The sequence below is a fragment of the Hyla sarda genome, unplaced genomic scaffold (genome assembly GCF_029499605.1).
Source record: "Hyla sarda isolate aHylSar1 unplaced genomic scaffold, aHylSar1.hap1 scaffold_2898, whole genome shotgun sequence".
In the NCBI taxonomy this organism is placed as follows: Eukaryota; Metazoa; Chordata; class Amphibia; order Anura; family Hylidae; genus Hyla; species Hyla sarda.
Window position 1 is genome coordinate 13,741 of NW_026609606.1, and position 14,379 is coordinate 28,119.

A 14,379-nucleotide genomic window follows, 5' to 3' on the forward strand; every position below is an offset into this window, starting at 1 on the left:
TGAAAGGGGCGGGCCCAACAAGGTCCCCTTCATGGGCACTATCACTGCTTGCTGTCAGGGAGGCTGCCAGACAATTTTCCATGCACACTCTGGGCTGGGGGGCAGTCAACCACCAGTACACACAGCAGAACCTAAACCCATACCATTATTGCTAAGCAGCAAGACAGGGGCCCATTGCACTCCCACGGGGCCTTTTTAAATGCAATCCATAACCCGGATTTGCCAGGAACCCTTCTTACTCCTCCTACTTGCATGTGACACTGGGCTTAGGATCTGCATAGGAAACACACACACAAGCACACACCTACCTTTGTTGCCTGCAGATGCCTCCTTGGCTGTCCCCAAACGGTATCAAACCAACACCCACGGGAAGCTGTAAGCATAGAGGACATGCCTGCACCCCATTGGACTTACCTGTGTGGGTTAAATCCGGGTTATTTGACAACCTATGGCGGTGATGGTTCTGCTCAGGCAGAGCAGTGCTGATGCTCCTCATAAAGCTGTCGCTGCTGTGAAGGTTCTAGGTGACATCACAAATCCCTATGGTTACATACACAACAAAGCTGGGTTGTTGTTGTTTACACTCTGCAAGGCCTGTGGAAGTGAGTGACATCATAGCACTGTAGTTCTGAGGGTTCTAGATGGATGCAACAATCTCCTGTTGCTTCTATGAAGGCCATAATAGACGACATCACCAAACAGCTCCATAGTCACATACACAGCAAAGGAGAGATGTTGTTTACACCTAGTGATGTCAGTGGTATTGAGTGACATCACAGCACAGTGCTAAGGCTCCTGGGCCTGGACACAGCAGCGGCTGCAATATCTCAACGGAGAATACGTTTATATATATGTGTGTGTGTGCGCGTATATATATATATATATATATATATATATATATATATATATATATTTCTCCGCCGAAATCACTTTTAAACCCATTTCCACCTTTTTTTCCCTTCTCTTCCTCTTACTTTTTTTTCACGTTTTTTTACGTTTTTCTCCTTTTCGCCTCTTTTCTGGGCGTATTATTCTTCTTTTTCTTCTTTTTTTTCGTCTAATGCATACCCCATCAGTGCAGCAATGCTTATTCAATACCGCCAGCAGATGGAGACACTGGGGGATAATTTTCTAAGGATTTATACTGATTTTTCCTGTCTGAATTTGTCGCACAGAAAGTTGCAGGCCAAATATGTGTGACATTTCTGCGACTTTAGCTTCTAGAGCATTTTTACAACATTATACATAGGTGCTGAATACATAAAAAGCGACTGTTCAGCGACAGACAAGTCGCATCGGCTGAAAGTAGGCCAGAATGTCAGTCCATGTTGGAGCAGGTTTAGATACAGTCTAAAGTATAGATCTCAAAGTCTGTGCACAGAATTTAGCAAGGGCCTCGCACCTTCTGATGCATCAGGTAGGTGCACAATAGCATAGCCTAACCCTCTGTACTTTGGTCTATATTGATGCGGGACATAGACAGCCAGCTGATGACCAATCCATTAGTGCAATGGATGGCTGGAAGCATTTGTCTTTGCCTTTGCAATACCACAGAAGCAATGCATGGTCAATGTACAGCAATGACACACCTGTGTGAACAGCCAGGAGACCCCCCCCCCCCATGTTATGTTACATAGTTACATAGTTAGTACGGTCGAAAAAAGACATATGTCCATCACGTTCAACCAGGGAATTAAGGGGTAGGGGTGTGGCGCGATATTGGGGAAGGGATGAGATTTTATATTTCTTCATAAGCATTAATCTTATTTTGTCAATTAGGAACATTCAGCACCCACCCGCTATCAAGGCAGCTGCCTATCATGTCATGCCCTACCTGCACAGGTGTGCTGGCTACTCAAATGATCCAATTAAGGAGGCCATTTAGTCAGCAGCAGCAGAAGTCCTGTGCCTGGACGCTCCAACAGGGGCCAGACACAAGCAGAAGCAGAAGCAGCAGAAGCAGCAGCAGCACCACCTTTTGTTTTTTGGCTGCAGCAGCAGCAAGGCCCACAGGGCTGGCTAGCTGGCTAGCCAGCAAGCAGGTAGCAATGAAAGTAGGAATCTTTCTTTTTAACCCTGTAAGGGGGTGGTGCACTGTACCCGAAGATACTGCCATATCGGGTCAATGCATAGGGCGACGGAAGCAAGCTTCGAAATCGGCCCCCGTTCTCAAAAATCCATTTAATATATGGTCCCCAGATAGGGGACGTATCAGATATTAAACTGATAAGAACAGATTTTTTTTTTTTTTTTTTTTTTCCTCAGTTACAGACTATTGTTTGGACGATCATCAGGTCACCTACCAAGACTCGTCACTTAAAACAATATCTGAAAAAACATCATACGGAAAAAACTAACTAAGGGAACCGAGTGCCAAGAAAAGGTGACCAAACAACAAAACAAAAAAAAACATGTCAAAAACAATCACAGAAATTGGTCAAAAACTTACAGCTTTCTCCTTTACGTACTTCTTATAAATTCTTCCATCGTGTATGCATCCAGATTTTCTCCGCTTCTTCTTCACCAATTCTCTTTTTGTCCAGTAGAAAGATAGTAAAAATCCTTCCTAAAAACAATCTTTTCAATTCCCTCGGAGAAATAACAACATTTTTAAAAACAAGCAAATTGCGTGAGTCCCATAAAACCTCTTTAAAAACAGAAAAAAGAATCCAATTAGTACGTGTATCTTCCTTTTTACTAAGATCTTGACCAATAAAAACTTTCTCAAAAGAAAAACTATTATATCCAGTGAGTTGGATTAAAAACCTCTTTAAAAACATAAAAAATTCTTTTGCATAAAAACAGTCCCAATAAAGGTGCACTAAGTCTTCTCTACCTCCACAACCCTCTCTTGGGCATCTGTCACTTATTCTCAAACCTCTTCCATTTAAAAAAGATCGGGTTGGGAGGCAGCCATGAAAGGACATCCAACTAACGTCTTTTTGTCTGTTTGATAGTCCAATAACTTTAAAAAACTTCCAAATCTTCACAGACTGAGCATTAGTGCAGAATGGTACTTCATATAATCTCTCATTTTTCCTTATTTCCTGTTCTATTTTCTTTTTATCAGGTTCACCTAAAGAGCTCAAACCAAATTGATCATTGAAAGACCTGAGGAGCACATAGAAGGTAGGTATCACATGTGCTATGGGTCTCCTCAAATCCCTCTCACACCAGCCCCATTTGGAAAACAACCATCCTGCAAGGTATTTACTCATGTCTGCCGCCCTATTATTGCACTGTATCAATTTAAAAATTAAAAGAAAATAGTGCACCTTTAAAAACAGATCAATGTTTGGAAAGTTATATCCGCCCAAATTCATACTCTTCATCACTTCTTCTCTTTTCATTTTCTCCATCTTAGACCCCCAGAAGAACACAAAAAGCTTCCTTGTAACTCTCCTAGTCCATAACTTCCCTGGAGGAAGCACCATAGCCGTATACAAGAGAAGCGGTAGGATTACAGACTTAATGATAAGAACTTTCCCTTTAAGTGACAAGTTCCTTAACCTCCAGAAGGATAGCTTCTTCTCAATTTTACTGTCCAAAGTCTCATAACTTTTCTTTCCTTTGAGGTCTTTGTCAAATATCACTCCTAGCACTTCAATGTCTTCTTTTTCCTTAACACCATCCACTACTATATTCTCTTGGTTCCCAAAACTGCATAATTGGCACTTCCCCCAGTTCACATTCATCCCAGCCACACAACAAAAAATCCTCACATGCAAATTTACTCTGTTGAGATCTGCTTGGGATGTACAAGTAAAAACCACATCGTCCATATAACCTAAAACCTTTAACTTACTACCATCACTACCTGGAATAAAAACACCACTCACACATTTATCTTTCTGCACATTCTTCAACAGGCCCTCTATAACGCATATAAACAGAATTGGGGAGAGTGGGCATCCCTGTCTGACTCCAGACAAGACATTAAAAGCAGGCCCCACATGCCCATTTACTAAAATCTGACTTGTCACCCCATGATAAAAACTCATAATAACAGATAATAACTTTTCTGGAATACCTAAGTGTTTCAAAGCAATGAACATAAAATCATGTGCAACCTTATCATAAGCCTTTTCGAAATCTATGGACTCAACAAACAGTGCATTCTTGTTAAAGTTACTGTAATAAATAGAGTCTCTTAAAAGCAACAAATTATCTGTTATTTTTCTTTTCGGTACTGCACAAACTTGGTATTCTCCCACAAGGTGGTCCACTACATCACTCAGTCTATTAGCCACAATCTTAGCAATTATCTTGTAGTCACAATTTAATAAAGTTATAGGTCTCCAATTTTTAAGATCTCTGCCATCACCTTTTTTATGAATTAATGTTATGACCCCTTTCTTCATAGATTCAGCTAAAACACCTGAGTTAAAAACATATTGCACCACCCGTGTAAACTCTTTACTTAAAATATTCCAGAACGCGGAATAAAACTCAGCGGGGAGACCATCACAGCCTGGTGTCTTCCCTTTGGCCATCTTATCCAGGGCCTGCTTGATCTCACCTTCACTAACATCATCAATTAAAAAATCTACTTTTTCAACAGGAACATTATTCTCCAAAATATTACAATAATCATTCATCTCCGTCTCACTGGCTCTGCTCTTATTACTAAAGAGTGTCTCATAAAATCTGCCAATCTCCTTCACCATCTCCTCTCCAAAAACTTCCCCTGTAGGGGTAAAAACAGATTTAAAAACACCTTTAGCATTAAAACATTTTTTAAAGAAATACCGTGTACACTGCTCATTTTCTTCTAGGTGCTGCACTTTAGACTTATATACAATATTCCTTCCCTTTTCCAACAACCTTTTTTTCATCTCCCCCTTCACCTTAACAATCTCATCCTCCACCTCCACACCAACACGTTTAAACTTATAGAGAGTCTCTAACCGGGATACAAGCCTTTCATCACTCCTCCTCTTCTCTTGTGCTCTCTTTATGCAAAACATCTTAAAGAAATTAGAAAACTCTCCTTTAGCCCATTCCCACCACACTAAGACATTACTAAAATCAGGTTGTTTAGAAACACAGGATAAAAACACATGATTAAAACCAGCCATTACTTCCTCATCTTCCAATAGACTTACATTTAATTTCCAGAGCCCCCTCCCAAAATGAAGGGACTCTGTGACACTTATCTCAGCCGACACCATCTTGTGGTCTGAGAAAGTTGACATCATTTGATTGCACCGGACCACCTTAATCCCATCAGAGACCAGGATGTAATCGATCCGGGATTTACAGCGGCCACTATCTGATATGTACGTATATCTTTCATCAGTGCTAACCATCAGTCCAACATCAGTAAAATGCAAGTCTTGAATAATTTGATTTAAAACATTGGAAGTAATATCAGTTCTAACCTCAGCAGAGCTCTCACGATCATTGACGGATCTAATGCAGTTAAAATCGCCAACAATAATAGTATCTTCACGACCAGGGATAAAAAACTTAAGGGACTCTAAAAAAGACAAACGTGCTTGTTTTTCTGCTGGAGCATACACATTAAAAATTCTCATCCTCTGGCCCAAAACCTCAAAAATTAAAACCATACAACGACCAGGTACTAAAGTTTGGCAATTTAAAACTTTAATGTCCCTGTTTCGCAATAAAATCCCAACACCTTCATTTTTGTTTTCTGCACATGTGGACCAGAAGGACTGCCCACACTTCCACTCATTTGCATAAGGTGCTGACTTTATTGCACACTCCTGTAAACATATCACATCACTTCTAACATTCTCAAGAATATCAAAAATTGCAGCTCTCCTAATTTCAGACTCAATACTTCTTACATTAATAGTTGTTACAACCAAAGTCATAATAACTAGGAAAAGAAAACCAAATGCTTTAAAATCCATCTTAACTTAGAAATTAACATTTTGGCCTTCAACTTTCCTATGTAAACTTGCAAAACAATCAGGCGACCCTATGTTAGAGTCCCTGTCTATTTCATTATCACTACCAAGAACAAGGGCTTCCTGATCCTCAGACCAGCTCCCTGTCTTACACCTTTTATTCACAACCTGCACATCCTCATCTTCCTCCTCCTCTTCTTCCTTACTGCGAGAAACTCTCTGACCAGGTGTTAGAGATCTCTGAGATGACCCAACAACTTCCATTCCCTCCTCCTCCCCCACAATTGGGTTTGGACATTCAATATCATCCATAGCCTCTTCACTAGAAAGAACATCACCATACACTGTCTCAATTTTCTCCACCACTTTCACTTTTTTTGCTTTTTTCTTTTTCACCAAGGTAAATTCACCTCCCACACCTGTCTCCTCACCAGTCACAGCAGTGGAAACACCCTCCTCCCCTGACCTCTCCTGAGTGCTAATGTGCTCCACTATCACAGAACTTTCCTCAGCCACCTGTGCCACATTAACACTCACACTCACACTCTCACCAACTCCAGGAACAAACCTCCCTCCCCCTTTTTCTCTTTGTTCTCCTCTATTCCCAGCTGCATCAGCATAACTTCTCTTCTTTTTATACCACATATCACAGCCTCTTGCCAAATGTTCCTCACTTCCACAGATATCACATGTCTTCTTCTCTGTACAAATACTTGCTTCATGACCAGTTTTCCCACAATTTCTGCAACATTCTCCTTTCTCAGGGCAATAATCCTGCACATGGCCATAGGCATGGCACTTTCTACAATATTGCAACTGGCCTTCATAAAAGCAGAAACCTCTCTCTCCTCCGATAGAAAACACCTGTGGTATGCTCTTCCTTCCATCTTGCATTCCTTCATCTTTTTTAAATTTTACAATAAACTTTCTCTTACAATTAAAGTACCCAAACTTGTTCTTAAGTCTTCCTATAAATTTCACTTCCTCGCAATACCGGAACAAAAAGTTTGTAACCATTTCATCAGAAACCTTAGGATTATACATGTGGACAATTACTACCTTTGTTGTATTCATAAATAACGGTTCCACTTTAATCTTCTTCATTATAGCAGGCTCACTTTTCCTCTTCATTTCTTCAAGATCCATATAGACTCTCTGGCAAATCTCAGAACCACAAAAAGTAATATCATAAATTCCTTGCCTAGGAAAATCCTGTATAGCCAATACATTCCATACCTGTAGGTAATCAAGCTTGCGAAGAATCTCCACAACGATTTGGTCAAGTCCGATCGTCCCCCGGTGCTCGCCAGGAACGTAGATCCGCACCGTGTCCTCAAGTCCACGCGCCTTCTCGCTCATTTTTGCAGGTAAAACCCACGATCGCAGCTCAGCAACAATCCAGGGCCCCCCGTAAAGAGGGCCCCGATCACCACTCCTTTCAACCCAAACCACGCACAGAAATCCACACGTGATCTTAGCCAAAAGGCCGAGAAGCGATAACCGTGAAAGGGGCGGGCCCAACAAGGTCCCCTTCATGGGCACTATCACTGCTTGCTGTCAGGGAGGCTGCCAGACAATTTTCCATGCACACTCTGGGCTGGGGGGCAGTCAACCACCAGTACACACAGCAGAACCTAAACCCATACCATTATTGCTAAGCAGCAAGACAGGGGCCCATTGCACTCCCACGGGGCCTTTTTAAATGCAATCCATAACCCGGATTTGCCAGGAACCCTTCTTACTCCTCCTACTTGCATGTGACACTGGGCTTAGGATCTGCATAGGAAACACACACACAAGCACACACCTACCTTTGTTGCCTGCAGATGCCTCCTTGGCTGTCCCCAAACGGTATCAAACCAACACCCACGGGAAGCTGTAAGCATAGAGGACATGCCTGCACCCCATTGGACTTACCTGTGTGGGTTAAATCCGGGTTATTTGACAACCTATGGCGGTGATGGTTCTGCTCAGGCAGAGCAGTGCTGATGCTCCTCATAAAGCTGTCGCTGCTGTGAAGGTTCTAGGTGACATCACAAATCCCTATGGTTACATACACAACAAAGCTGGGTTGTTGTTGTTTACACTCTGCAAGGCCTGTGGAAGTGAGTGACATCATAGCACTGTAGTTCTGAGGGTTCTAGATGGATGCAACAATCTCCTGTTGCTTCTATGAAGGCCATAATAGACGACATCACCAAACAGCTCCATAGTCACATACACAGCAAAGGAGAGATGTTGTTTACACCTAGTGATGTCAGTGGTATTGAGTGACATCACAGCACAGTGCTAAGGCTCCTGGGCCTGGACACAGCAGCGGCTGCAATATCTCAACGGAGAATACGTTTATATATATGTGTGTGTGTGCGCGTATATATATATATATATATATATATATATATATATATATATATATTTCTCCGCCGAAATCACTTTTAAACCCATTTCCACCTTTTTTTCCCTTCTCTTCCTCTTACTTTTTTTTCACGTTTTTTTACGTTTTTCTCCTTTTCGCCTCTTTTCTGGGCGTATTATTCTTCTTTTTCTTCTTTTTTTTCGTCTAATGCATACCCCATCAGTGCAGCAATGCTTATTCAATACCGCCAGCAGATGGAGACACTGGGGGATAATTTTCTAAGGATTTATACTGATTTTTCCTGTCTGAATTTGTCGCACAGAAAGTTGCAGGCCAAATATGTGTGACATTTCTGCGACTTTAGCTTCTAGAGCATTTTTACAACATTATACATAGGTGCTGAATACATAAAAAGCGACTGTTCAGCGACAGACAAGTCGCATCGGCTGAAAGTAGGCCAGAATGTCAGTCCATGTTGGAGCAGGTTTAGATACAGTCTAAAGTATAGATCTCAAAGTCTGTGCACAGAATTTAGCAAGGGCCTCGCACCTTCTGATGCATCAGGTAGGTGCACAATAGCATAGCCTAACCCTCTGTACTTTGGTCTATATTGATGCGGGACATAGACAGCCAGCTGATGACCAATCCATTAGTGCAATGGATGGCTGGAAGCATTTGTCTTTGCCTTTGCAATACCACAGAAGCAATGCATGGTCAATGTACAGCAATGACACACCTGTGTGAACAGCCAGGAGACCCCCCCCCCCCATGTTATGTTACATAGTTACATAGTTAGTACGGTCGAAAAAAGACATATGTCCATCACGTTCAACCAGGGAATTAAGGGGTAGGGGTGTGGCGCGATATTGGGGAAGGGATGAGATTTTATATTTCTTCATAAGCATTAATCTTATTTTGTCAATTAGGAACATTCAGCACCCACCCGCTATCAAGGCAGCTGCCTATCATGTCATGCCCTACCTGCACAGGTGTGCTGGCTACTCAAATGATCCAATTAAGGAGGCCATTTAGTCAGCAGCAGCAGAAGTCCTGTGCCTGGACGCTCCAACAGGGGCCAGACACAAGCAGAAGCAGAAGCAGCAGAAGCAGCAGCAGCACCACCTTTTGTTTTTTGGCTGCAGCAGCAGCAAGGCCCACAGGGCTGGCTAGCTGGCTAGCCAGCAAGCAGGTAGCAATGAAAGTAGGAATCTTTCTTTTTAACCCTGTAAGGGGGTGGTGCACTGTACCCGAAGATACTGCCATATCGGGTCAATGCATAGGGCGACGGAAGCAAGCTTCGAAATCGGCCCCCGTTCTCAAAAATCCATTTAATATATGGTCCCCAGATAGGGGACGTATCAGATATTAAACTGATAAGAACAGATACTACACTTGATCTTAGCCAAAAGGCCGAGAAGCGATAACCGTGAAAGGGGCGGGCCCAACAAGGTCCCCTTCATGGGCACTATCACTGCTTGCTGTCAGGGAGGCTGCCAGACAATTTTCCATGCACACTCTGGGCTGGGGGGCAGTCAACCACCAGTACACACAGCAGAACCTAAACCCATACCATTATTGCTAAGCAGCAAGACAGGGGCCCATTGCACTCCCACGGGGCCTTTTTAAATGCAATCCATAACCCGGATTTGCCAGGAACCCTTCTTACTCCTCCTACTTGCATGTGACACTGGGCTTAGGATCTGCATAGGAAACACACACACAAGCACACACCTACCTTTGTTGCCTGCAGATGCCTCCTTGGCTGTCCCCAAACGGTATCAAACCAACACCCACGGGAAGCTGTAAGCATAGAGGACATGCCTGCACCCCATTGGACTTACCTGTGTGGGTTAAATCCGGGTTATTTGACAACCTATGGCGGTGATGGTTCTGCTCAGGCAGAGCAGTGCTGATGCTCCTCATAAAGCTGTCGCTGCTGTGAAGGTTCTAGGTGACATCACAAATCCCTATGGTTACATACACAACAAAGCTGGGTTGTTGTTGTTTACACTCTGCAAGGCCTGTGGAAGTGAGTGACATCATAGCACTGTAGTTCTGAGGGTTCTAGATGGATGCAACAATCTCCTGTTGCTTCTATGAAGGCCATAATAGACGACATCACCAAACAGCTCCATAGTCACATACACAGCAAAGGAGAGATGTTGTTTACACCTAGTGATGTCAGTGGTATTGAGTGACATCACAGCACAGTGCTAAGGCTCCTGGGCCTGGACACAGCAGCGGCTGCAATATCTCAACGGAGAATACGTTTATATATATGTGTGTGTGTGCGCGTATATATATATATATATATATATATATATATATATATATATATATATTTCTCCGCCGAAATCACTTTTAAACCCATTTCCACCTTTTTTTCCCTTCTCTTCCTCTTACTTTTTTTTCACGTTTTTTTACGTTTTTCTCCTTTTCGCCTCTTTTCTGGGCGTATTATTCTTCTTTTTCTTCTTTTTTTTCGTCTAATGCATACCCCATCAGTGCAGCAATGCTTATTCAATACCGCCAGCAGATGGAGACACTGGGGGATAATTTTCTAAGGATTTATACTGATTTTTCCTGTCTGAATTTGTCGCACAGAAAGTTGCAGGCCAAATATGTGTGACATTTCTGCGACTTTAGCTTCTAGAGCATTTTTACAACATTATACATAGGTGCTGAATACATAAAAAGCGACTGTTCAGCGACAGACAAGTCGCATCGGCTGAAAGTAGGCCAGAATGTCAGTCCATGTTGGAGCAGGTTTAGATACAGTCTAAAGTATAGATCTCAAAGTCTGTGCACAGAATTTAGCAAGGGCCTCGCACCTTCTGATGCATCAGGTAGGTGCACAATAGCATAGCCTAACCCTCTGTACTTTGGTCTATATTGATGCGGGACATAGACAGCCAGCTGATGACCAATCCATTAGTGCAATGGATGGCTGGAAGCATTTGTCTTTGCCTTTGCAATACCACAGAAGCAATGCATGGTCAATGTACAGCAATGACACACCTGTGTGAACAGCCAGGAGACCCCCCCCCCCCCATGTTATGTTACATAGTTACATAGTTAGTACGGTCGAAAAAAGACATATGTCCATTACGTTCAACCAGGGAATTAAGGGGTAGGGGTGTGGCGCGATATTGGGGAAGGGATGAGATTTTATATTTCTTCATAAGCATTAATCTTATTTTGTCAATTAGGAACATTCAGCACCCACCCGCTATCAAGGCAGCTGCCTATCATGTCATGCCCTACCTGCACAGGTGTGCTGGCTACTCAAATGATCCAATTAAGGAGGCCATTTAGTCAGCAGCAGCAGAAGTCCTGTGCCTGGACGCTCCAACAGGGGCCAGACACAAGCAGAAGCAGAAGCAGCAGAAGCAGCAGCAGCACCACCTTTTGTTTTTTGGCTGCAGCAGCAGCAAGGCCCACAGGGCTGGCTAGCTGGCTAGCCAGCAAGCAGGTAGCAATGAAAGTAGGAATCTTTCTTTTTAACCCTGTAAGGGGGTGGTGCACTGTACAAGAAGATACTGCCATATCGGGTCAATGCATAGGGCGACGGAAGCAAGCTTCGAAATCGGCCCCCGTTCTCAAAAATCCATTTAATATATGGTCCCCAGATAGGGGACGTATCAGATATTAAACTGATAAGAACAGATTTTTTTTTTTTTTTTTCTAAAGCCGAGGAACGTGCTTTCGATTCACCCAAAGTGCAAGAAAAAGTGCAAACGTGTTACACTAAAAAAACGTGCACAAAGGATGCGGTCTATCGCAAGCCCTTCTCCGATAGGAGAGAGGCCCCCCAACAAACCTTACCCTTCGCCTCCGGACCAAAAGGTACCTGCGAGGTTCCAGGTTCGATGTCCCTTTTCGCCGAAGCTACTAGGGGACCACAAATGCTCCCGGCATCCCCCTTGGCGTTAGCCAAGGTATCTGCCCGCAGAGCCGATTACGGTAGGTACCCTGCCAAAGCAGGAGTACCCGGGGTGTTTGCAGGGAGGTGCGGAACCGAATGGCCACACACACCTCCCCTAGACCGCCAGGAGGGACACCCAGAAGGGCTACCGCATCCTGACCAATCCTGTGAACACACAACACGCAAAAAGTGACACAGTGAGACAAAAAAGAAATAAATAAGTGAATGTGTGCAGATATACTGCCCGGACATCCGGCCGGATCTATAAAAATTTCTCTGATCCTAGCCAGAAGGCCGGGAATCAAGAGGTGAGTGCCACAAGGTGAAGAGATTATGGTGCCCGTGCTTCAACTCAGTGAGTCTATTCTCCCAGTGAGTTTCGGCACCTCGGGGTCACCACTCCCCGAGGCACAAAAGTACCTCGGCTCTAGACCCTCTCAGCCTCATGGCGAGACCCGGAGGGAACAGGTCACATCGGGGCAGCCGTCGAGCTGATTCCTCAGAACCAGCCCCGGAAAGCCCTGGTACACCTGCATCCTCCATGCAGCACCCATCCCCACCAGCATGAAAACTGATAAGAACAGATACTACACTTGATCTTAGCCAAAAGGCCGAGAAGCGATAACCGTGAAAGGGGCGGGCCCAACAAGGTCCCCTTCATGGGCACTATCACTGCTTGCTGTCAGGGAGGCTGCCAGACAATTTTCCATGCACACTCTGGGCTGGGGGGCAGTCAACCACCAGTACACACAGCAGAACCTAAACCCATACCATTATTGCTAAGCAGCAAGACAGGGGCCCATTGCACTCCCACGGGGCCTTTTTAAATGCAATCCATAACCCGGATTTGCCAGGAACCCTTCTTACTCCTCCTACTTGCATGTGACACTGGGCTTAGGATCTGCATAGGAAACACACACACAAGCACACACCTACCTTTGTTGCCTGCAGATGCCTCCTTGGCTGTCCCCAAACGGTATCAAACCAACACCCACGGGAAGCTGTAAGCATAGAGGACATGCCTGCACCCCATTGGACTTACCTGTGTGGGTTAAATCCGGGTTATTTGACAACCTATGGCGGTGATGGTTCTGCTCAGGCAGAGCAGTGCTGATGCTCCTCATAAAGCTGTCGCTGCTGTGAAGGTTCTAGGTGACATCACAAATCCCTATGGTTACATACACAACAAAGCTGGGTTGTTGTTGTTTACACTCTGCAAGGCCTGTGGAAGTGAGTGACATCATAGCACTGTAGTTCTGAGGGTTCTAGATGGATGCAACAATCTCCTGTTGCTTCTATGAAGGCCATAATAGACGACATCACCAAACAGCTCCATAGTCACATACACAGCAAAGGAGAGATGTTGTTTACACCTAGTGATGTCAGTGGTATTGAGTGACATCACAGCACAGTGCTAAGGCTCCTGGGCCTGGACACAGCAGCGGCTGCAATATCTCAACGGAGAATACGTTTATATATATGTGTGTGTGTGCGCGTATATATATATATATATATATATATATATATATATATATATATATATATATATTCTCCGCCGAAATCACTTTTAAACCCATTTCCACCTTTTTTTCCCTTCTCTTCCTCTTACTTTTTTTTCACGTTTTTTTACGTTTTTCTCCTTTTCGCCTCTTTTCTGGGCGTATTATTCTTCTTTTTCTTCTTTTTTTTCGTCTAATGCATACCCCATCAGTGCAGCAATGCTTATTCAATACCGCCAGCAGATGGAGACACTGGGGGATAATTTTCTAAGGATTTATACTGATTTTTCCTGTCTGAATTTGTCGCACAGAAAGTTGCAGGCCAAATATGTGTGACATTTCTGCGACTTTAGCTTCTAGAGCATTTTTACAACATTATACATAGGTGCTGAATACATAAAAAGCGACTGTTCAGCGACAGACAAGTCGCATCGGCTGAAAGTAGGCCAGAATGTCAGTCCATGTTGGAGCAGGTTTAGATACAGTCTAAAGTATAGATCTCAAAGTCTGTGCACAGAATTTAGCAAGGGCCTCGCACCTTCTGATGCATCAGGTAGGTGCACAATAGCATAGCCTAACCCTCTGTACTTTGGTCTATATTGATGCGGGACATAGACAGCCAGCTGATGACCAATCCATTAGTGCAATGGATGGCTGGAAGCATTTGTCTTTGCCTTTGCAATACCACAGAAGCAATGCATGGTCAATGTACAGCAATGACAC

At 43.7% G+C, this 14,379-nt stretch overlaps 2 non-coding genes and 2 pseudogenes across 2 annotated transcripts; all 4 read right to left on the minus strand.

Annotated features, from left to right (window-relative positions):
• Positions 1-2,084: 2,084 nt before the first annotated feature.
• On the minus strand, positions 2,085-2,276 carry LOC130327006 (U2 spliceosomal RNA). The gene has a single exon (XR_008871520.1). It is a non-coding gene; the product is annotated as a U2 spliceosomal RNA (small nuclear RNA).
• A 7,187-nt stretch (positions 2,277-9,463) lies between these two features.
• Positions 9,464-9,654, minus strand: LOC130327005 (U2 spliceosomal RNA). Its single transcript, XR_008871519.1, has one exon. It is a non-coding gene; the product is annotated as a U2 spliceosomal RNA (small nuclear RNA).
• Positions 9,655-11,746: 2,092 nt separating this feature from the next.
• LOC130327007 (U2 spliceosomal RNA) lies at positions 11,747-11,927 on the minus strand (annotated as a pseudogene).
• A 693-nt stretch (positions 11,928-12,620) lies between these two features.
• Positions 12,621-12,780, minus strand: LOC130327008 (U2 spliceosomal RNA; annotated as a pseudogene).
• Between the last annotated feature and the right edge of the window lie 1,599 nt (positions 12,781-14,379).